The following is a 23,931-nucleotide window of genomic DNA, read 5'->3' as shown; positions in this document are numbered from 1 at the left end:
GTCTTTGCTCACCCCGTAGAGCTACAGGAACACGATACAGGCCAGGAACAGCAGGGCAGACGCAGCTCCTGATGCCTTGGCTGCTTGTGGCTGGTTCTTAATCATCTGTTGGACCTATGGGTCGCGCACCTTAGCCAAAAGAGGTCTCCATGCTAGTCAAATTTAAGCAGAAGAAACAGATAGTCCAGATTTTGGAGCATGTGTGCCCTGCTCTCCCCCCACCTCCTCCTCACCACCCAGGGACTGAAAGTTTTGTCACTGCTAACAGGCTGGGCTCGGATTACCACATCACACTTACTTCAAGGAGCTGTAAAATGTCTGGCGTTTCTGCATAAGAAAACGTGGATTTGGATGCACTCCCAAAACACGGAAGGGAAACATGTGAAGATAAGTCACCTCAGCATAGAAACCATGAGAACAATCTTTCCCAGGCACTGAAGGAAGCTGGCAAAGGATCTATCAGTAACCTCTAGAAGTTCAGAAAATCAGTAGCAAAGTATGCTCTGCCACCACAACATGTAGCTCACCAGTGGATTTTTATGAAACCAAGATGACGCTGAAAATAGAAGGATCTCCCAACAGCTTGTTTTCACCCAGGAGGTGCCAGTTCTTTTGGGATCTGAGTAAGAAAGGCCTAACTAGCTTATTGTATAAAGAATAGAAGTACTGTAAAAGGTGATAGCAGTAACAGAAAAGGTGACAGCACTTCTGATGCTAACAGATGTACTAGAAAAGGTAATAGCAATCTTACCTCCCTGCCGATGCTGGGAACCCCAGGTATTGCAGCACTGGATGAGCCCCTTCACGTGGATCAGGGCACAGTGCACATACCCTGTCTGTGGCCAGATTCATCGTTGTTGTGGTCTGTAGAGCTTTTATGGGCTTTTCTTAGAAGTAAACAGTTCTATTTATGATTTCTGATGACAGGTAAAGGAATACTCATGTAGACATGCTGCTTCATCTCAAGAAATGACAAACTATGCAGACGGTGGTGTCCACATGTACTGCATGGGACCCCCCCACAGGCGTCAGTTTATCAGTTAAGTTGGTCCAGCAACCACCAAGTTGTCTGACAGCACTACACTCCCACACACCTCCACAGGAACAAGCTAAGGATAGTCACAGGATGGGCTCAGGTCATTTATCAGTTACTCATGCTGACATATGGGTCTCTACAACCAAGGCCTGTGGTCATCCTCTGCCTAGATTTGGCTCAAAATCACTAATTCCTAGTTACCATGACTTGTGCAGGGGCCCACGACAAAAATCAAGTGAATCACGGGAAATCTGTACTATCTCAAACCCCCTCTTCCCCTGTGTAAAGTAAAGAAAATGTCATATTCTGTGAAAATCAGTTAGTAACTGGACATTTTTTTTTAACTGAGTCAAAAAAAGAACTGGAAAGAAAGCTACAATCTACCATCTCGATACATTTAAATGTTTCCTTGATTTTGTAAACGAGGTTGAATTGACAGGTAAAATAGTAATGTCCATTCTGTGTGCCTTTGAAAACAGCTGTCAAGGAAGATCAAAACCAACATTATTTCCAGTCTAAAAGTAAGCTCTGAAAAGCACTACACTGCATGTATCTCTCAGTCACGCTTTGTTCCTTTTGCGCTGCTCTGGCACAAATGGGCTCTCAAACCACCTGATAACGCTGATCACCTTGGAGGGACAGATAAAAGGAGTCTCTTCTTGAGAGGTCTGAGAACATTACTCACTTTTGGGTCTTGTCTGCCTTGCCACTGGGGAAAGATCTTCCACCTCTGGACAGGGATTTTGGTACCAAGGAACGTGTAGGTGGCCCTGCTGCAATCACAACGTGCTCTACCATGGGCAGGAAGTGCAAGCGAGCTCAGCATCCCCATCTTTGAAGATAAATTGCAGCAATTCCCAAATTCTAACTTTTTTTTGCTATTAGCTTCTGGAACTGACCAGTTAGACCAGTTCTGCTTAACAAGCTGGCTGTTGACTAAAATATCACTAAAATTAAGGAACCTCTAGAATGATGCTGTGCTTTACCCATACTGATGCTCTGTTATGCAGAAGGCAGGTGAAATTCTGAGTTGGATCCTCTCTATTTCAGTGCAGAGTGCCTAACAGACAAGTAGAAACCTTAGGCTACCATCAACTTTCTTCATAGCAGGGTAGCTGACAGATCAGTCTCTCTTATCGCTATTCAGACAGACTCAGAAATAATGGACCCATTTAGGTAGATTCTGGACAGCCTTATTTTTGCCTTTTGTACCGCCTAAAGCCCCATTTGAAGTGGGAATTATACCCACCAGAAACCTTTCTTTATGTCTTTTCATAACATTTTGCGTAGGAAAGAAGCGCTATGAATTACACATTGTTTTACTCCAGAGACCACTACTAATTCAGCCTCAAAACCTCAGCTCTCCTTATGCGCATCTTCTGAGAGACTTTCTGAGCACAGTGCTGGTTATTTGCAGTATTTCATGGCCACTTACATGGCCATTGACTACCAGATTCTTGTTGGATGCTGTGGGCCGAAAGAGAAGGAAAACCTCAAACCTGCTGAAGCCCCGGACTGCTGTGCTGGTTTGGGTGTACTCCCCCTTGAAATGCATAGAAATCAGACCCTTAATGAGCTGCCTTGGTAGGGCTGACACTGAGCTGGTTACAGTGAGGGTCCCCTACAACTTAGTGATCGCACTAGAGGACAGCTGGAGAATGGAGGAGACTCTTGCTTCATGTCAGTCAGTTGGACAAGCACTACACATTCCTTCCCTCACGGGCTTGGCGACAGCACTGCCATTCCTTTTCATGGTCCCAGAGGGTAAATGCCAGTTTATTCAGACCTTCACAAACCTATTTTAATTTTATTTGTGACATTTCTACTGAGGCCACATTTGGACAACAACTGTGGAGAGCAGTGAGTCGATAATTCTGCTGCGGTGGCTGTCCCCCAGCGCTGCTACAAACCTTTTTAACCCACGCTGCTCAGAGCATGTGGACAGGATGCGCAGTCTTCCAGGAAGCTTTTCATATGCTATTCACTTCCAGCAGAAGAAAAGGCTTTCTCAGCTTTCCATTTTAAATATGGAATCAAACCGAGTCTGAAGATTATTGTTTCCTTATGCAAAATGAATGAATAATTAATTGTCCAGGAAGTTCTCTGTGTAGTTCCCATCCCTGAGGAATTTTAGCAACTGATGGAGTCCTTGAGACTGAAAATGATGAAATGAACACAGGAAGTGCAGCCTCTGCATGAATATTTATGATTATTCCACATCATCTTCTGTCAATAATCCCACTGTTGCTAAAGCGCACATCCAAAGCTCATAATTTATGGCACATGTGATGATGATATGTTTCAAATAACGCACACAATGTGATCACCTGTAATTTCAATGGAATATCTGGCAGCGATACACGCCCAGCGTGTATTACAGTAGCTGTAAAAGAGTCATTAGTGTGGGACACAAATATTTGAAATGAACAAATGTACAAAATTTGGCGAGTGCTAATAGAACCATTAGAACACAGCTGAATAAAAAAAGATGTGCACTATTCCATACAATGGAAGTGTTTAAAACTATTCAGACCCTGGAAATTAAGCTCGACGTTGTTCAGGAAGAACAGTAGTGTCACCACCCCTAGCATTGCAACCCAGCCTCTTTCAACCACACTCCTGCCGAGGTCTCTCTCACAGGTACTCCCCATCCAGCTGTCCCAGCAGCGTGCTTGTTCACCTGCCCTATCAGCTTGTAATGGGTACCTGGGGATAGACCCAGCCTAAACCCAAGAAAAATAAAGGACAGGATAAGTTTTGGGTTGTCTATGATCTATCTCCCCTCTTCTTCACTGCAGACTCCCCACTATTTTCCAGCACAGACTCCTTTACAAAAACCCTCAGTCTGGAAACAACTTGTCTAAGTATGGAAAACCTTTTGTGGCTTGCGGGTATCCTTGCTCATATGCTCTAATATTATGCTCTAATATTAAAGGACATCCTCTTCTTATCTGGAAAGTGCATGGCCATGCTGGATTTATTCCAGTTCTGACAGAACATATGTAGCGATAACATTTATGTAGAAGTATAAAATTGTTTCAGTGGCTTTTGCCAGCTGAATGAACTCAAATTTCCAGAACATCTTGGGTGTTTCTTGGGTGCTATAATTCAAATCACAAAATCACAGAATGGTCTGGGTTGGAAGGGAGCTTAAAGATCATCTAGTTCCAACCCCCCTGCCATGGGCAGGGACACCTCCCACTAGACCAGGCTGCTCAAAGCCCCATCCAGCCTGGCCTTGAGCACTTAAATCCTAGCAATTAATGAGTAAAATTCAAGAAGGCTTGAATTTGCTTTCAACGAAGTCTCAAATGTTTGGAAACTTTTTCACAACAGTCAGTTTCCTAATGGCATAAAACTGATCTGGAAATCTCACAAGCACTGCCATTGCAAGGTCAGCACTTCAAGTCTGTGATGCCACAAAGCCAATTCATGATATCTTGAGGGCTGCTCCTGACGGCAGAAAATGAAGATGGATACAAAAGAAAAAAAGCCTCTTTAGAGTTGAGCAGAAATAAATTTTCTCCATCTTTTATGAAAACAGTGGCCAGACAAAGCAGAGAGATACAAGAAGTGTCCCACCCAACGGGAAAAACCTTCAGTCTGCATTCATATTTTTGTGGATACCAGAGAAACCAGGGATGAAACTTTGTAGAAGTCCTAGAGACAGGAAAAACTTCTGTTATTTTTTTTTCACATTCTCAAACATAATCAGTGAGGAGAGACAATAATTCACAAATTCTGATATTTCTGGTGAATATGCTGAGCCTGCTGGAATTTACTTGGCTCTGACTTTCAGAACTGCTGCATTTTAACTTTGAGATGAAAGCTTGGATAGGTCATCAAGTAACCCAGACTGGTTCATCTGTTTTCCTCTACCCCCCCTTCTTCATGAAAAACATTAAAGGTACACACTGTATGTAAGAAATCCAAATACCAGATACTACCGTGTACATCTGCAGAAATACAGGACTAACATCTCAGTGGCTCTTTTGGATCCTGGCTGAACTTCTTAGGAAGCAGAATTGCAAAATGTATTTGCGTCCTCCAGGAATGGCTTTGTGCTCGAGAGTCTGAGTGCTCCAGCTGCTGTCTTTGGGGAGCACAGGCAAAAGTGCAGCTTAGTCTGGGGACTACATCACCACCTTAGATGGTTCGCTCTCTAAGGCAGGCGTACGAAATGCAGGTATTATTCTTTTGTGGAGATTATGCTTTTTGTGAAGAGGAAATTGTTTCATAGAGTTGACTTATGTCTGGGAGGAGAAGCCTCACCAGTTTTGTGATCATTTCCAGAAGCAGTGTTCCTGAAGATGGCACATTTGGAAATTACATTATTTCATACTGCTGCATAGCAGCAATTGGCACCCCAGTCTATCAAAGATGCTACTTGAACAATACAAAACATTAGCCAACAGCCACAAGGAGAAAAAGATTTCTTTCCTATCCCAAAATATACCTCTGCAGAGTACCTGTTGTATTGCATTTAATCTAATTTACTACAGGGGAGATGAACACCCTCCTTGCAACCACGCTATTTTTTAAAAGAGATTGGTGATTCAGATGAATGGTGACTAAGCCACTGACAAATTTTCCCAGTTAGCTTGTGTGTATAAAAAGACGCTTTCCTGGAATGTATCATCTGCAGATACCACTATCTTGTTGGAGTGAATGGGGGTTTTCCACTCAAACAACATTACTTTTTTTATCATTTAAAAATATATGCGTATGAAGCTCTTGGCACATTTCAAGGAGGTATCAGGTCATACCGTAGAGACAAACAGAGAGAATGCAAAATAGGTATTGTACATGACCGCTGGCAGAAACTGCTTGTTTAATTTACTTTAGATGAACTGAATGTATCTTCTGAAAGGATAAACAGAGGTACCTTCCAATGAACAGAAAAGCAGAATCATCCCACATTCTGGGTGTTAGTCTGCAACTCCAAAGATGCAGTTGAAGTTGCTTGCTCCCTACAAACTGCTGCCTTTGGCAAGTACAGTACTACGCCTATGAACTAGAGATGACGCTACCGCCTTCTACAGCCGTTCTTGCCTGTAAGCTGCCAGCTAATATAGCAGAATAAGGAGGGGAGAAGGTGCGTTCTTAATTTACACCAGCAGAGGAAAAGAAATTAAATAGGTGAAGTAAGCTAAACTGGAAATGAAGTTAAGGAACAACTATTACAGTCTCTTGAGTGGGGCTCTTAATTCTGCTATAGCTCCTTTGGAAAATTCCTTCTAGAGACCATAGCAGAAGCTCCCGGTCATGACATTCATCAGGATGTAAGTTTGGAAAAATAACAATCCTGGCAGTTCGCTAGTGGGTTTGTCTGGTCCTGAAAAACTGATTTCCCGGGAAGTTATTTTTTAAAGTCTACCTGTAGTTCTGTCTGGTTTGTCTGATGATTTACAAGCTAGATATCCTATTTTCTTGCCGTGGTGAGAACAAGTCCTACAGAGAACAGACTAGCGCTTGTCCTTCTCTTCACCTTGTTTTTAAAATCTCCCAGCTTGTGTCAGTGAAAGTTGTTACACATTTAATTAGATATTTTGGCTGATGCAGAGTTAGAGACAGTTCGGTAAATAATTCGTCTATTATTTCCATCCTCGTAAGTCAATAACGAAAACGATGCCACTCACCAGACAGCCTATGCAAATAGATGTGTATATGATAGACTGCAGCTGAATTTGCTGGCATCTAATAAGTGTTTAATTGCTCTGGAGCGCTACTAAAAAAAGCAATATTATTAGGACTTTTTCCTCGCAAATTGGTTTTAAAAGCATACGGTCAGTGTTGTATAATCGTAGTCTTATAATTAAAACTAAATAGGTTAGAAATTATAAGGCAGAAGCAAATAAACGCTCAACAGCAGGTATACATATGGCTCAACATGGATCCGTGTGTGGTGAGGGGCATTTGTGCGCAGGGCTGAACGTTGTGCTCAAGCCCTATGCCTGCTATGGAATACCATTACGGCTTAGGAGGAACTGTGGTTATCTGAGGAGGCCTCAGGGAAATGAATTCTTTGCTGGGGCTGGCATGAGTATAAATTAACCAATTAAGGCACCTGTATCAATATAAGCATCCTGACTCATTGTTTAATGGGATAATTGGAATTCTGTAGAGGAAATAAAGTTGATTACAAGGACTAAACAGAGGGAAAGCTCTCTAAGCATTTGTCTCTTGCTTGTGACAAGCTGTAGCTTAGGGGCCAGTGAATCTGTTATGAGGCTGCTGACGTGGAACAAACAGCAATATGGGCAGTGAAAGATCAGATCATTACTTTTGGATGCTCACAACAAAATTGTGGGCAGACTTGTCTACAAAGAAATAGACAAAGCTCTATATGTTTAGGAATAAACATGAAGTCTGTCTTCCAACTTTTTGTATCTGAATTCCCAGAGCACCCTAGTTTTACCTGATTAATTTTTCTTAATATAATGCAATTCAGCAGATGATTTCTCCTATCACTTTACATGCATCTATAAAATAGTTTGCAAGACAATTACAATCCTAAGTACGTATAGGTGTCTAATCCTTGGCTTTGATGGGTAGATTTGCCCATCAAAGCGTATGATGAACAGCTGGTGGAGAAGAAAAAATAAAAGAGACGAAGGGCTAGTTGGGTTCTTGAATCCAAGGAGGTATGAAGTGGATGATTTACTCTCTATAAACATAAGACAGACTGATCTCCAGAGGGAAGAACGGAAGGGAAATTCACCTTATTCTCAGGAAGCCATCTTTCACAAAAGGTCAGCAGGACTTTCACCAGAGTACACTTGAAGAAGAAAAGGAAATGGCATCTGCGCTTCTTGTGTCCAAATGTATGCTCTCCTTTGAAGGATTCGAAATATTTTTGGCCAACGGAAACTGAGGCATACTTAGCTTCTCTTTCATGTTTCTGAAAAGCAAGATTATTTGGGAAAAAAAAAAGAAAATCAAGTAAAATAAAAGACCTAGCGTTATCTCTTCTTCATGTGTCAGATGAAAGTTTTGGGTGCACCAGACGCCATATTTTATCTGGGATATCCACAGAGAAACAATAAAGAACATCTAACTCTCTCTTCATTTATTGCCATTCTCCTGCTGGTTTTTTATTGTTGGTTTTTTTTTTTCTTGAATCTGGCAGCCACCATTGGAGATGGAGTTAGACTGAAACCAGTTCCTAAAAAAAGGAAGGTATGGTATCCACTACTAAATACAGTTATACAGTAGCCAGAGTCCAAATATGCTTGGACTTGATGATCTTACAGGTCTTTTCCAACTTAAATGATTTTATGATTCTACGAATTTGGTACATACTGTCTTGGGAACTACTGACTGTGCTCAGGGATGGCATTAGACCCAGGAGATTCCTCCAAAAAGGCTGAGGCTCAAGCCTGGGCCCGTCCTCATCTCTCACCCTGCACAGGATAAGTTGCAGCACTACTTGATCCAGCCTGTGGAAAACTTGGACAACTGCCCTGCCTGCCTGCAAACCCACCTCTGCACTCAGGCAATTTGTCATTGAACAATTTCGCTAGTATTTGGTCAGCATGTTTTTCTGCAGTCGGCCCCTGTGATGCAGTGTGTTTCTCCCTAAAATCTATACTAAACTATTGCTCTCCACGTTCAGAAATCGTATTTGCGGAATGAAAGATCTTACTCCCACGTTAACCTTCTCTAGCGTGGTATTCTCCAAAATAAGGGAAAAAACCTGTGATCCCTTGAAGTTTTTATCTATAATACAGATATATTTTTTATATACATATATACAATTTATATATATTATATATAAAATAATATTCCACATACTTGGAAGTAGAGTAATGAGTAGAAACACTCAACTGAAATATACTGGAAAACATGGAAATCTGAACGCTCGTACTTTACACTGCATTTCCTTACACTTCCCCGTATTTACACTGCATTGTTTACTTTTTAATTCCACACCCTACTTTTCTGGGGACAAGGATCTCTAGAAGACTGCAGCTGTAATGCGCCATATCTCTCAGGATGTATTTCTTCCATGTGGTGTAGTCCAAGAATCCTATACTTCAACGTGGGAACTGCATCAGCAGCCGGGAACCATGAAATAGAATAAGGACCAGTACTATAACTCTCTTTAGGCTACAGGAATTCTCTTCCATTTCAGGAATGTAAAAATATTTTATTTTGATTGAAGATGTCAAACATTTCTGTTCCAATTTAAAGGAACTCTGACATTTCGACATTTTGTCTGATTTTACATCAAAACCAAATATGAAAAGGGATGGAAATTCTCAGTTTCATAATAACTGACACTACCTAGGACACACAGCACACCACAGTGTTGTTGAAACTAACAATAAAATAAATAAAAATATTCCGTAAGCTCCAGAACACAAGATGAAATATTTACCTTTATTCTCCATAATGAGAGTCTATCCCCCTTAGCAAATTTCTATGATAAACATTGCCCTTTCGGGATCTGATGATTTTTGCAAATTGTACAAAATGAAACCAACGATTCTTCCTCAGAATTACACGCACAGAAATAAAGTGTGTGTGTGGGTGATGGAAACCGAGGACATGCAGAAATTTTTTAAATGAAACCGCATTGAATATGCGTTAGGATCCCCCTGTAGAATAAAATCGGAAGAACAATCACATTAGGAGAAAAGGGTGATGAAAAAATATGCACTTTTTACAGGCACGCAAGAAAGTTAGTGTCTCAGCACATACTGGATTCTGCTTTGAAATTCTTTTTATTGACCTGAAGCTTAAGCGAGTGGGATGACTCAAGGGTAATTGACAGGAGAGAGAGAAAGAAGTGAGATATTGTCGTATGTGCCCTGAGCTGTTTTCTAACCACAAAACCCTCCCATACATTATGTAAATGTATGCAGAACTCTTGTAATTAAATATTATAGATAAATCCTTGCTGAATACAACTATCGTGGCTTTCAGATATGCCTGTTCTGGAAAATCTCACCAAAAAACCCCCCGCCGCATCACAATAAAAAGAATGTATTCTGCTCTTGGCATTTCATACAGTGTAAGGTAAAGTATACTCTATGTTGCCGCTTGCAGCAACAAAGCCAACAAGAGCAGCATGTGATTAGGACTCTGAAATCTCTCTCTATCTGAGATTGCTTTCTGAAATCAAATTCAGGCAGAGAGAAAAGGAGAGGCAAACAAGTTTACCCCAGCTCTGCAATAGTAAGTAATCAAGAGAACTACTTGAGGAACATTAAGTGAAGCACCAGATTCTTCAAATAATATGATAATTGAAACACGGGTGTTGAATATCCAATTATCTGCAGATCTGTCTTCTCTCAGAGAATGGAAAGGGCACAGAGGGGTTAGCCTGCGGTGAACGACACTGCAGGGGGAAAAAAAGAGCTAGTCTGTGAACTAGAGGACAAATCTCGCTCAACCTAAACTCTGTCATCAGCTATGTTGAACAGGCAGCCTTTTCAAATACATGACAAATGACACTGCTATTCATAGAGCAGGCAAAACGCAGGTTGCCACGCTGTAAATTGTTACCAATACTGCCCCAGGGACCGAGAGATGTTATGTATTCAGCGGCAGAGCACCACGGACCGAAGGTGTGCTCAAGTGGAAATTACAGCCAATACAGTAAGAATTATCTAACAGTTATGTGTAACTAACCTTTACAGTTTGTTGCAAAAAAAATACGAACGTCTTGGCTTTCGGCATCTCTCTTTGCAGTTGCACTGCATTTCAGGAAATGAGAAGCCTTTCATCTCCGGCTATAAGGCAGTAATGTTTTGTTTTGATGTCAGGCCGGGGGAGCAGATTCATCCAAACACTTCACGTCAGCCCCTGATTTGCACAGCTACAGAGAAAGGGTGCACTTTCAGCCCATTTATAACCCCCGACTGTCTTTTAAAATGTATTTTAAGAAGGGCACAGGTTCACAAGCCAATCAGTTCAAGAAAGCTGTATGCATAAAAAAAAAAAAAGGTGGGTAATTCTCTTCTGGCTTCTTCATGCAGCTTCATGGGGAATCTTGGCTTCAGGCCAAACAAGTGCAAAAGCAAAGCTTTATCCCCTCAGCATTTTAGCGAAGTGCACATAATACATCATTAAGGAAATTAGTGTTGTAACAGGTTTCAACTGATCCATCTTGGGAAGTCAAATGAGAACTAAAAATAGATCCTGTTTTCACTTTCCCCTGAGCAACACAGTGATTTGAAATCCTCCTTTGCCACAGGAAACAAACAAATAAAAAAAACCCAAAATTGGCAACTATTCAGTAAATATACGTGCTTATTCAGTATTTAAATTCAGGACCCAAGGAACTGTTTATTAGAGAGGGCCAATCAACATGCCTAGCAATGGTAGGAAATGGTAGTTTCCTCCAAGAAAACCACTTCCTCTGTAGGCAGATGCTCTGTGGCATTTACAAAGGAAAACTCAGCTTGCAGGGTGCAACGCTTGTCAAAAATACCTCTGCAGAGAGGTGCAGAACACCTAAAGAGCCATGTACCGTAAGTATACCTATGTTTTAAGGGACAGGCAAAGTATAGGTGATGATATGAGCAGATACTTATGGGAATAAACAGCACAGTACAGTCTAAATGGTACAGATTGTAACTTCAACTTGAATTATGAAAAGGGGGGAAAAAAACCCCTTGGAAAATTCCTGCAGAATAGTATGGCCATCAACTCACTAATAAACACAGCAAGCATTTCAAAGCAGAAGAGCCCTAACCTTTATTGCCTTTAGGTTCGATAGGATTATATGCAGTTTCTCAAGTAACTGCTACTGGAGCTGTCGGAGATCAGTAATTGTATTTTCACCAATGGAAAGAAGCTGGTCTCACTTGAAAGTTTAGTACTTCCTTAAAATATTTATGTAATAAAAGTGGTCCCTGGCAAAGAAATCTAGATATGTTGAATGAGAGGACAACAAGAAAAAAAAAGTAGCTAAGCATTAAGCTCCACTTTTAGTACATACTTTTTCCAAAAGCATAGTAACAAGGTATATGATTTCATAAAAACAGTTGAGATCAAATCCCTGAAAGAAGAGTTCTGTTTCACTGAATGTACTTGACTAGCAGAAACCAGACTGTCCCTAAAAACACATGCATGTTAAATTATTTTTCTTAATGCCCGTTAGTAGAATTGGCACCAAGTCACTAAAATTAATCGCTTTTTGTATCAGTGTTGCTAATGCAAGCATGACGTTCTGCTTGCTTTTCCAAAGGTCATGTCTATGATACTCATCATTAGTGGCAGTTTCTCTACGTTTAAGGAGACAGCATGGTTATCACGACATCGAGCTAATTACGATTAGCTTGAAGGAAGCAAAGGATCCCTTCATCTCCAACTCTGTAGGACAAAAGGAAGAGGGAGAACAAGGTAAATGTTAATAACATTTTATATAAAAAGGTCTTGATTTTGTTCTGCTCATTTGGAATGATATGTGAAGAAAGTGAGAGGAGAGAAAGGGAAAGTATTTCCTGGCTCCTTAGAAGAATAACAAATAGGTTGTTAATTGGCAAGTGCTTAAATGGCTGGTTCTAATCAGGGTAAATGGGCTTGTTTTTCCAACACTGGGTCTCACATCAAAACAGCAAGAAACAATTGAAAAATCTCTGCTGAAGAAAGCAAGAGGAAGTGGGTTGTCACCAGCTGTTCAAAGACAAGATCCTGCAACAAATGTGTAGCAGCAGATGCCATGTGAAGCACAGGGAATGTAAATGTATATGAGTCATCCCATAAGCTTAGGGGGGGAAAAAGCTGCAGGCCAGATCCTGGGGGAAAATATTTTTGTGGCTTTAACCATTTCTCCACTTGCTTTGTACTTTCTTTGAGTACACAGTATATATTTTTTTTTTGAAGAACGTGTCCTTAAGCCCTGTTAAAGAGCCACCAGCACCAGGAAAGTTTCCTACAGAGATATTATGCTTTAGGCCTATCACATCAAAAAGGAGATGATCCAGCATCATTGTCTGTCCATCAGGGAAAGTAGTTTAAAACAGTTTCCCTCTTCCTCTCTCCTTTTAGACTAGACTAGACTAGAATATTTCTTTTGGAAGGGACTTACAATGATCGTCTAGTCCGGCTGCCATTTGGGCTCGTGGTAACAATAAAAATTGTTAAAAGGATAATTTTTATAATTTGCAACATTTAACTGATTTGTTTTCCAACATAGCTTCATAAATAAATAAATTTGCACACTGTGAAAAAAAATAGAAAATTGGTGTAATGGCACAAATAGAAGAACTATGCCCTGAGTCCCACAGTGATAACCCCAGGGAGCCCATCTCAGGAAGGGTGTCCCTGGGCCAGGGAGTGAGTCCTTCTAACAGTTAAAGTACAATGGAACTTGAACTGCTGGTGACAGCAGGATGCATTCCAGGAGATTGCAGTAAAATCTTGTTTCTCTAAAAGAAATAGCAAGAAAGAGAGAGAGGGAGGAGTCCCAGACTCAGCTCCTGCCGTGGCTGTCCCAGCTATCCATATCTCAGCACTCTTATGCTCCAGTCATTATGAAATACACACGGATTTACGCAATCCCATAATCTTATAACAAAATAGGTCATCTAGGATTATCAAATTAATTGCAAAATTATCATCTTCTTTTTCCCCAGCAACACCAAGCACTCACGTAAGGAGGAAAAAAGAAGCATCAGCAGGAGACTCTGCATAGAGGTGGATCTACATTTGGAACCCATTTTTATGTCTTGTGCTACCGTGTTCCACCGTGACAGATCCCAAGGATTCTCTCCTGCCAGTCACCCTTGAGGCAGCCATACCTGATTTCTCCACCAAATTCACACTGCTTGACAAATCACAAACAAGGAGAGGCTTTACGGTGGTTGAGCTCTGGGTGGTTTTTTTTGCACTTCCAAGATGAACTGCAGGGCTGACTGGAAAACATTGATTTCATTTTGTGAAAATGTGTTCATCTTTTGATAATAGAGTCTTTCTTGGTTTAAAAAAAAACCACAACCAAACAACAAAAAAGAGAGAGGGTGAGGAGGAAGGGCCCTCAATAGCCAGTGATGTAGACATGTGGAGATTCACCTGTGACACAAGGGACACTGAGTGAGTATCAGCCCAGCGGGAAAACCATTATGCTCTGAGTTGCAGAGGGTCATGATTTTCAGACTCCTGCAGGGTGATCCCATGAGCCTGGCTGCAGCAGGGCTTCACGTTGAACTTCTCCCACATAATCCTGGAGAATCCATCAGTAGTCAGGGGGAGGCATACAAGGTTATAGTTTCCGTTGAGCTAATTTATTTACTTTTTAAGAAACCAAAAAACCAAACACTTTTGTACCTGGTCACAGGAAGAAGACTTGAGGACTGAGCTTTGCCATATCTCGTTGCAGAGCACAGGCAGAGGCCAAGCATTAATAAGTCCTTCTTCTCTACCTGGACAAATTAAAAAGGAAAGGAAGGAAATGAGCTCCTACTGCCCTTCATCCTTTGCTTGTCAGACAAGCAATTGAAAGAAACTGCTAGTGGCGTTAGACATGACCCGAGACAGATTTTTCTGCAGGCCCATGATGTGGTCGCTGCTCTGATCGTATTTCCCATGGGTCCCACCATGGGAAGGGATGGGGCAGCATGATGGGGGAGCCTGACAGCACCCACGCTTGTTCCTCAGACCTGGGAGGTAAATAAATTGTGAGATGACCAAATCTATGGCTCACAGTGTTTTGTTCTTCAGTGATGAAACCAGACTGCAAAGCAGTTATTGTATTTCCAAGGGAGGGGAAATCTAGCCTGGCTTGGTTTTGTCATAAGTGATAGATTTTATATTGTGCTTATGTACTTCTCCTAATCAAATTGGCATGTTGGTTCAAAATCAACCTTGCAGAAAAACTCTCATTTTCTTACCCATTTTGCTTTATTTATCACCTGGATTTACCAGGTTGTGAGATGATTTTTGTTTTTTTTTTTTTAATTCTCTGACTAGGCCCATTTCTGCTTAGCTTATAAAAATTGAAACATCCATAGCCCAAGGTTGCAAAAGCAATGAATATTTATAATCCTATCTTCCCAGCACACTCAGAGGTGTCTCACAGCATGACTTCACATTAGGAATGTCCCACCTGTGGGGATCATTCAAAAAAACACAGATTACAAGTCTGTACAACATAGAACAAGGTCAATACCCAAATTATGGGAATTATCACCTTAAAAAAGGTTGCATATCTGATGATGCACTGCACCAACACTGATTTATAGTATTATACTAGCACGACTCTCCCCTGTGAAGATAGTATTTCAGCTATTAAGTTATGACAGTATTTCCCGGCTCTTGTTCTGAGCCTTCACATGAATAAGCCGCAAACCGCATAATGCACTCCTCTCACTGTTTACAAAGGTATCCCCTATCTCCAACAGCAAAGAACAGCTAGGTTTCTCACCTAGCACTGGAGCGCAGGGAAATATTACAGTGTAAAGAACACAGTGACCGGTGACAAGTCACATGCAGGACTCCAATGATGAGAGTTGCTTAGAAAATACAGCAAATGAAACTGCGTGACCCTGCAGGTATCTTCTGGTACTCCATTGCAGATATATTTCCTTTCCTAGACTGAGGCCAGACTTAAGAAAACCAACTCACACCCCTCCACCTCCAAAAATGCAAGTAAAACAACATTAATTCAGATGAGTTTCCTATTCAAGACAGAGCTATGAGGGGAAGAGTCAGTTTTAACGCTTGGCAGGCAAACACGGTTCCTTCCATTTTGCAGACAGGAAATTAAGGTGCAGCAGCAGCACTGGAATTAGAAACTATCTAGAGGCCATTTTAGGCCAAGAAAGTTTTGCCATTGATTTTAATGCACCAAGATATAATGTATCCTCTAGTATCCTGCCCTTTCCTATTTTCCCCAAACTTAGGGTGAACCATTAAATTGATGCTTGCCCTGTAAATCCCATAAGCTATTAATGTAGTTCCCTTAGCTGGAAGATAGATTAATGACCTGAAACTACTGTAAAATATTTGCTACTTCAGTGCAAATTAATATCATATTTTATCCTCATTTTATACCCACATCCAGCACTTCCTTCTGCAAAGGATACCAGAAGGAGCTGGACTTTTAAATGCCAAAGTTCTAAATCTTATCTTAAAATTTATAATAAAACTTCTTAACATATGAGTTTTAAATATCTGCGTTTCCATTTTTTATAGTTCTCTCACTTCAGTTTTTTCTGCTAAGAACAAAGAAAAATTTTAAAACTCAGATGTGTTTAAGAGTTTTTTTTAAATACTATTAGTTTTAAAAATGCTTTACGTTTTTCAGGACTCCACTCTTCTACATAGTCCGTAGCTTGGGCTAAGACTAAAAATGAATTTTTTCCATTTTACTCAGGTTTAACTTCTCAGTTTTAAGGTAGGTAGTTTTAAAGTTTCTAGGTATTGTGTTCTATCCTGCAAATCTTTCTTGTCCACAGTCTCCTACCTTTTTTTTAAAATTTTTTATTAAAATATCAATTCTTCTTCCACTGCCTAAATCAACATAGTTCGCTAAACACATTTCTCTGGTATTGGATGCAATTTCTTGAGAAAAAAAAAAAAAAATAGAGAACATTAAAATGGCTGAATGCCTAAGAAACATGTTCTGTCATAGAAAACTCTGGTCAAGTCTCCTTTCTGTCAGAACTAAAACTTAAGGCAAGGTCTCCATACCTCAGGTGAGTACAGCAGGGTATTAGGTTTTCTGTTGGTGGTGTTTAGGGGAAATAATGGAAGTGGCAGTGGGGGAAAAGGTAAAGTTTTTCTGTCACTGTTCCTTCTTGACAGCACTTTTCAAAAGCTTGATCTTTATTTGTAAACAGTAAAAACGGGTTGAAACTTAGAATCATAGAAGCATAGGGTTGGAAGGGACCTCTGGAGATCATCTAGTCCAACCCCTCTGCCAGAGCAGGGTCACCTACAGCAGGTGGCACAGGAACGCGTCCAGGTGGGTTTTGAATGTCTCCAGAGACGGAGACTCCACCACCTCCCTGGGCAGCCTGTGCCAGTGCTCTGCCACCCTCACAGTAAAGAAGTTCCTCCTCATGTTTAGGTGGAACTTCCTATGCTTAAGTTTGTGCCCATTACCTCTTGTCCTGTCCCCGGGCTCCACTGAAAAGAGCCTGGCCCCATCCTCCTGACACCCACCCTTTAAGTATTTATAAGCATTGATAAGATCCCCCCTCAGTCGTCTTTTTTCCAGACTGAAGAGACCCAAATCCTTCATAAGAGAGGTGTTCGAGTCCCTTAATCATCTTGGTAGCTCTCTGCTGCACCCTCTCCAGCAGTTCCCTGTCCTTCTTGAGCTGGGGAGCCCAGAGCTGGACACAGTACTCCAGGTGCAGCCTCACCAAGGCAGAGTAGAGGGGGAGGATGACCTCCCTCGACCTGCTGGCCACACTTTTCTTGATGCACCCCAGGATGCCATTGGCCTTCTTGGCCACAAGGGCACATTGCTGGCTCATGGTCATCCTGTTGTCCACCAGGACTCCCAGGTCTCTTTCCACAGAGCTGCTCTCCAGCAGGTCAGCCCCCAACCTGTACTGGTGCATGGGGTTATTCCTCCCCAGATGCAGCACCCTACACTTGCCCTTATTGCATTTCATAACGTTCCTTCCAACTTCCAACTTCTAGGAAAATTTCACTTTCCTTCTACACTTTGGGCCCTCAAAATTAAACAAAAAAAATAAAAGTGTTATGAAAATCACAGAAAACAAACAGCAGTTTGGAATGAAACTATGCAATTTATTTTCTGCTCTATATTTGCTGTTATTATAATTTATGAAGAAAACATAGCCGCTTTACAAAGGCTTTATTGTTGAATCCTGATGCTCTGTTTTGGCACCAGCATTAGGTACCAAATCACAAGGTAAGTTGAACACAGACTTGCAACCACATTCACTTACACTTGATCAAGCTGTCTTGTAAACCTCATTAGTTGTTATTGGGGATTGTTTTGGCCAAAACACTTTTCGGGAGCACATTTCAGACACTCACCTCTCTCTTTATTAGAAACATCCTTCACATCCAGTCTAAATATATTTGTGGCAAATTTATCCCTATTTGCTCTTGTGTCAACATTTTCCGCTTATTACTTTGTGGTTAGAGTACAGGCAGCAAGCATGTGTCCTTCAGCATCTCTTTGGCCAAACTGAGGAGGTCAAGCTTTAAAAGAAAAGGGAAAGGACAATGTGCCTGACTACAGCTCCTTTGGTTTAACTCTGTTTTTCTTAAAGGCAGGTGACCAGAACAACACACGGTAATCCAAAACCATGGCCAACAATATCAGTGAGACCTCCTTCTCTCTCCTGCAGTACACCATTCAGCACATCCAGAGAATCTCATTAATCACTTTCATGGCTGCATGACATTTGTAGTTGGTAATCAACCTGTTACTTGCTACCATGCACCTGCCTTTCTCCACTTATAATCTCCAGACAATAAACTCCTAACCTCAAAGGAAGCATTTTTGATATTGGTCTCCAAAGGCATTCCTGGAGCTTTATCATCAGGTTTCAACTGCCCTGTTCCTTAGGGTCTTTTGACCCCTCTGACACACAGTCATCCCCTGCATAAACAAGTTTCATCAGCAAACTAATGTCATTCTTTCTGGAGATGTTAGTGAGATATTAAGGAAGTTCATCTTTCTGTTCTCTGATGTCCTGGTGGCACATCTGTCAAGAGGTCCTGGCCATGCAAATTCTAGTTTGCCTGCTTTTGGTAGATATATATATCGAATCCTACACCCCTGCCCTTCCTTCTATCTCCAGATCATCATACCTTCTCTCTTGGTCCCTATATGGTCCCTTTTACTCCTCAAGTAGTTGCTCCTGACTGTAGGAGTTGTATCTGCTCCCTTTGCCAGGCTAGTGGTTCTTCCTTCCCCTCCTGCCACCCCATTTCCCAATTCTGCTCTTTCTCTTTGTGCTTCAAAGCAGCTGATGCGCTCCAGAGTCCTCTCTCCTCTACTAGCCAGTGTCTTCTCTGTCTTTGTTTGCATGTTCCTGCGGATTGTCCTTTCTGTCTGTGGATCAACCTGCCACATCTTCCTGTTTAACAAGGGTCTCCAAGTCTTCCTATCTTATCGGCTTTCCCACATGATTTCTTCAGTGGTCACCCAAATGCCATTATTTGTGTGACTGTGCTGTTAGTTCTTCTCCCTTCCAGTTTGTGAAGGTACACTGGCAGATGAGGTTTAGCTCAATGAACTGACCGTGAGAAATTACTGGACATGGCAGAAATCAGAGTGAGAAAGTAACAAGCGTCTTGGATAATGCTGTGAAGAATGACCGAATTTCACAGGTGGTTAAGGCGGAGTGATGTGAAGATGGACAAATCTCACGGATAATGGAGGGGAGAACTGGGGACATTTCAAAGAGTGAAACCTTGCTAGGCCTCCAGGGACTGGTAAATGATGGGCTAGGTAACCCTATGAGAAACCCCAAGTTTAGACACAGAGGTAGCAAAAGTGAGACCTGTGGGAAAAAAGTAATCAGGGCGGGTTTTGATTTGAGAGGAGACAATGGTGGAGAAAGAGAGGTGATCAAGGTGAATGGGAGAACAGGCATGGTAGATGGAGAGGAAGGGGACAAAAGGGAGCAGCTGAGTTGCTGGTCAGTATGCTTGAACCCTGCGCCCGATCGCCGCAATTCATCCTATCTTCTCATTCAGCTCTCTTCCTAACTATTTTCTGTGTAAGGATTTGGCTTTGCCTAACACAGGAATTATTGCACGGACCCTTCGTGTGAGAAATAGCTGCAGTCAGGCATCTGCTGTTGGATGATGTATTGCCCACAGCTTCTGCATCCTGTCATCCTTGTTTGCTTCATTTTTGCCTTTGAAGTTAGGAAAGAGAGATAAAAGACTACGGAAGCAAGAGAGGTAGCAGTGTAGGGAACATGAAAAATTTCAGAACAACAAACTCCCCCATAAAATCCTATCCAGACACTGCTGTTTATTGTTATTGGTTCATTGGTGCCCAAGCTGCTAAGCTTTTTGGCAGGGAAAATCAGAACATACTGGACTCCACTCTGCTGTAGCCAGCATGCTTCCAGTACCCAACGTAATTAGTTTAATGCCAGCTCGAGTATCTCTGCACTGCAGCATTGCCATACTCTGTCTCAACAAGGAAGCTAGAGAGCTAAACAACTACACCTCCACCCAAAGCTTCCTCTTGTTCTTTTGTCCTAGAGGTAACCCTACAAGCAGCACTCACGAAAATAAATTAAAAAAAAATAATTCACAGTAGTATTGCCTCTGATATCTCAGTAACTCTAATAATCTCAATAAATTAGATTTGAAGTCCCAGCAGAAGCTTTCACAAAAGCCACTGAGACCTAAGCTATCTTATAAAATACTGACAAGAGAAGAAAAAGGAAACTAACTAAACCAAAAAAATACATTCTTTAAGTTTCAAGCTTGATTTAATAATTGAAACATCACGTTCACTAGCATTACACGTGACATGCTGTGGCATGGCTTCTCTGATGTGCCAAACTCACAGACAACTCCCTGGTTCCGATGTTATTAGCCTGCTAACTGGCACTCGGTGTGTCTTAATTCTGCTGTTTCCAGGGAAAAATAAAGTCATGGCTATAAAACATGGTGTAGATACCCATGCATTGCACTTGTCTTTCCAACAGAGCCTTCCCAAACGATCAGTTTACAAAGGCCCACCCCATTTGGCCGGTACCATTCTCTTGAAATCCAAACTGCTTGAGAAGATAAATTATTGTTAGTACATGCATAACCCCTGGCATATTTTTCCCACTGAAATGTGCTATAAAACACATTTCCAGTGACTGGCGGGGAAAGAAGGATTGGCGTTGGCTGCCACTAGTGACAGGTCCCTTCCTCCAGCCTTTTGCCTGAGTTGTGCAAAGCCCCCGTGACAATTTATCCACACCCATGAAGTCAGACTTGAGGAAAATGTCGACCTGGGCTCTTGGGTACTTCTACAAATTCTTTCAACTTCAACCTGTGAAAAAGGTGCTGGCTTTCGACTGTTAGCAATTAGCTCAGTGTGAGAGGATGACAAGGAGGAGACTCTGGGCTCTCGTTCAGTAATGATACCACTGCTCTCAGTTTGTCAACCAGCCAGGGACAAACAGTTTGTTGTGCAAGTGTTATCGTTGTACCGAGCAGATCCCCAGTGTCACACTACAGCTGGCAAAGAGCAGAAACAGAAGCAGCTCCATTAAAAGCTCGCACTGCGCATCAGCCTTTGAATGGGACACGCTTCCCACGGTTGTAATCTTCACTCTGGCTTCCCCACGTCTCCTGTGCAACCCCAAGTTTTAGAGTATCGCCTTTGCAGGTTTCCAGCCTCCTGAAAAAAGACGTTTAGCAGTCACACAGCGAGAAAGCTATCTTTTCCAAAACGTTACATTTAAGATTGATTCAGAATTTTAATGGAGTGGGACCTCAGCTGAGAAAAGGGAGAAATTGAAGTTAATTAAAGTGCTGTCCAGTTGGAACTTGAAAATTCTTCAGTCAGGGGAATATATCATACCGTGCCTCTTCCCACGTACATTGAAAAATAGAAACTGCCGTGGATTTAATTAAAACTTTGACTTAGTTTTTAGTTAACACTCTTTACGTGATTTATTAATACTCAATCAAGATGCAAAGTTATGACCCCTATCATGAAAAAGAATGTTTTCCTCCATAATAACAATCTATGTGATTTTTTGTTGGTTTTGAAATTAGTCAGTTTTTTATAATCCCTGGGGAAAGCTGGAGAACATAAACATTACTAGGTCAGCCAGTTTAAATTTTCCGTATTCACTTGATTACAAGGTGGAGTGTTTTGCTTGCTACATTTTGCTCGATAAATTTTGGTTGTTTCTCAACAACAAATTTCAAGCCAAAAAGTCATATTTAGGGACCGATACTTGGAGATTGCACAAACCTCTTTCTGCATCAAAGCCCACAAGTCAAGGTCCATCACCAGTGAGGGACTATGCTGCAGCTAATCTGTCTGTGGGCCCACCTCGAAGCACCACTGCACTTCATTATAATCACTCCGTGGTTTCCCCATCAGCTACAGAATCCAAATCCCGTCTCACCAAATACACCGGTATATCATTAACAAAAATTCAAACACATTCCCTCTCCCAACTATTGGCACAACAATTCAGAGGCTTTTGGCATCAAGAGCAGTAGCTTTCATACTAGCATCCTGCAATTCTGGTGCTGTGTTATGAATAAAGGACGAATGCAGAAGCACTGCAGGGGTGGATAACTCAACCCACAGCTCCTCTGACAGCAGCAGAGAGTGACCTGAGCAGGTCCCACACTGCAATGGCATAGGTCTGAGTCTGGTGGGCTCTGCTCATTCACATACCATGCCACACCAACCGGGCCACATTGTTTTCAGAGGCTGTTTGGAGAGTGTTGATCGAGCTGGGATGGCACGTGGCCCAGGCTAATAAGATGCTCCAGAGAGTAGCTGATCTCGAGCTGGTGTCTGCACTGCCCTCCCAGGCATGGGCATGCCGAGGAGCTCAAAACGGACCATGACAATCAGTTTTCATCATCTGAACCCTCTGTGCTGATGGATTGGATTCACTTTTGCAAATTGAAAATAAATGCCTCTGGCCTAATTGCCAAGTCGAACGTACGAGCTGAAGCCACTGCCTCCCTGCTTGCCTCAGTGGTCAGGGAAAATGGTTAAACAACCACATTATGGACACACAGCGTGCCTCCAGTTACCAGCGCTCAGCAGCAGAGGAAACTTTTGCCCTTCTAACTTAACTGCTTCCCCAGACCCATAAAGAGATGCTGTGTTTCTTCCTATAGTCTCCATTAGCACAGTACAAATCAGAGCACACTCACCCAAGCCTCCTAAACCGGTAAATAAAAACTCACCCACGGTCTTTAAAAATATACATACCAAAAAGATTGTAGTTAAAGCAAAAATCAGTGCAGGGTCCACTTTCACCCAGAGAGGCGAATGACATGTCAAAAGACACGTAAGGCTTGGAAGAATGGGATAATGAAAGAAAAGCTTGTATCCAGTAGCTGTCTGGGAGCCCACAAGGTCGTTGTGTAAGTACCATCTTTTCACAGGGTAATCTGTAACCCAGGCAACCCAGACCTTTTTAAAGGTGAAGGGATTGGAAAATAAGGTCTCCACTACCTACAGCCCGAGATAACCATCACGAAATAGCAGAGGCGTAGGCAGGGGGACATATCTGGTAGGAAGCAGATGGGAAGAGGCTCAGGAGGCTGCAGAAGGGTCAGAGTCAGGCAGCCGTGGAAAGGAAAATGCTCGCGCACCTACACATCTGCAACCTGCACCACTGCGCGCTTACAGGGTCTGTTGTGTTTCTGTCTTTGTCTTGGGTTGATCTGTGGGTTTTATACATTAAAGTGCAGTCAGAAAAAATACAAATAAGAATAAAAGTATTCTAAAAGAGGTTTCTCTCCATCAGTATTATGACAGAAATCAGGAAAGACCACAGAGAGCTGCTGCTCTCTGCGACTGTCCCCCACTCCCAGCCTCAGCAGTTATGATTTTATGTCACATCAAAGATTCATACAATATGGATTTAGATGCAAGAAAATGTTTCCTAGATTTTAGACAGACTATACTCTTCATATTAACAGTTTTTTAATCTTTGTGGATTTTCATTGTTTCATGTCCTTTGCAAAAGAAAAGGAAAAAACTCACAATAATTCCTTAAAATAATGAAACATTTCTTTTGATGTTTTCTGTCCTGTAGACAATCTCACATAATGAAAGAATATACAACACAAATTAATCCCCCAGTTTAACATAAAATGTGGTGGATAAATCCATAGAAAGCATTTAACAGTATTTCCATGTGTCTAGGGTAAACCAGAAAAATAGATAAAAAGGCTCAGTACACCTTTTAATGTTAAAAAAAAAAAAAAAAGAAAAGAAAAAGAAAAAAAAAAGAAAA

At 41.6% G+C, this 23,931-nt stretch overlaps 1 long non-coding RNA gene across 4 annotated transcripts in view; it reads right to left on the bottom strand.

Moving 5' to 3' along the window:
* LOC141750196 (uncharacterized) overlaps positions 1-23,931 on the bottom strand; it is a 241,862-nt gene that overhangs the window by 38,252 nt on the left and 179,679 nt on the right. For 3 of the 4 annotated variants that reach the window (XR_012589605.1, XR_012589606.1, XR_012589607.1), the window contains exons 4-5: positions 14,315-14,409; positions 7,758-7,937 (exon numbers count right to left, since the gene is read on the bottom strand). This is a non-coding gene — a long non-coding RNA (uncharacterized LOC141750196). The remainder of the gene's footprint in view (positions 1-7,757; positions 7,938-14,314; positions 14,410-23,931) is intronic. The other variant, XR_012589608.1, reaches the window with a different exon arrangement.

Source organism: Larus michahellis, chromosome 1, assembly GCF_964199755.1.
Source record: "Larus michahellis chromosome 1, bLarMic1.1, whole genome shotgun sequence".
Lineage (NCBI taxonomy): Eukaryota > Metazoa > Chordata > Aves > Charadriiformes > Laridae > Larus > Larus michahellis.
This window is presented reverse-complemented; position numbering and strand designations above follow the sequence as displayed.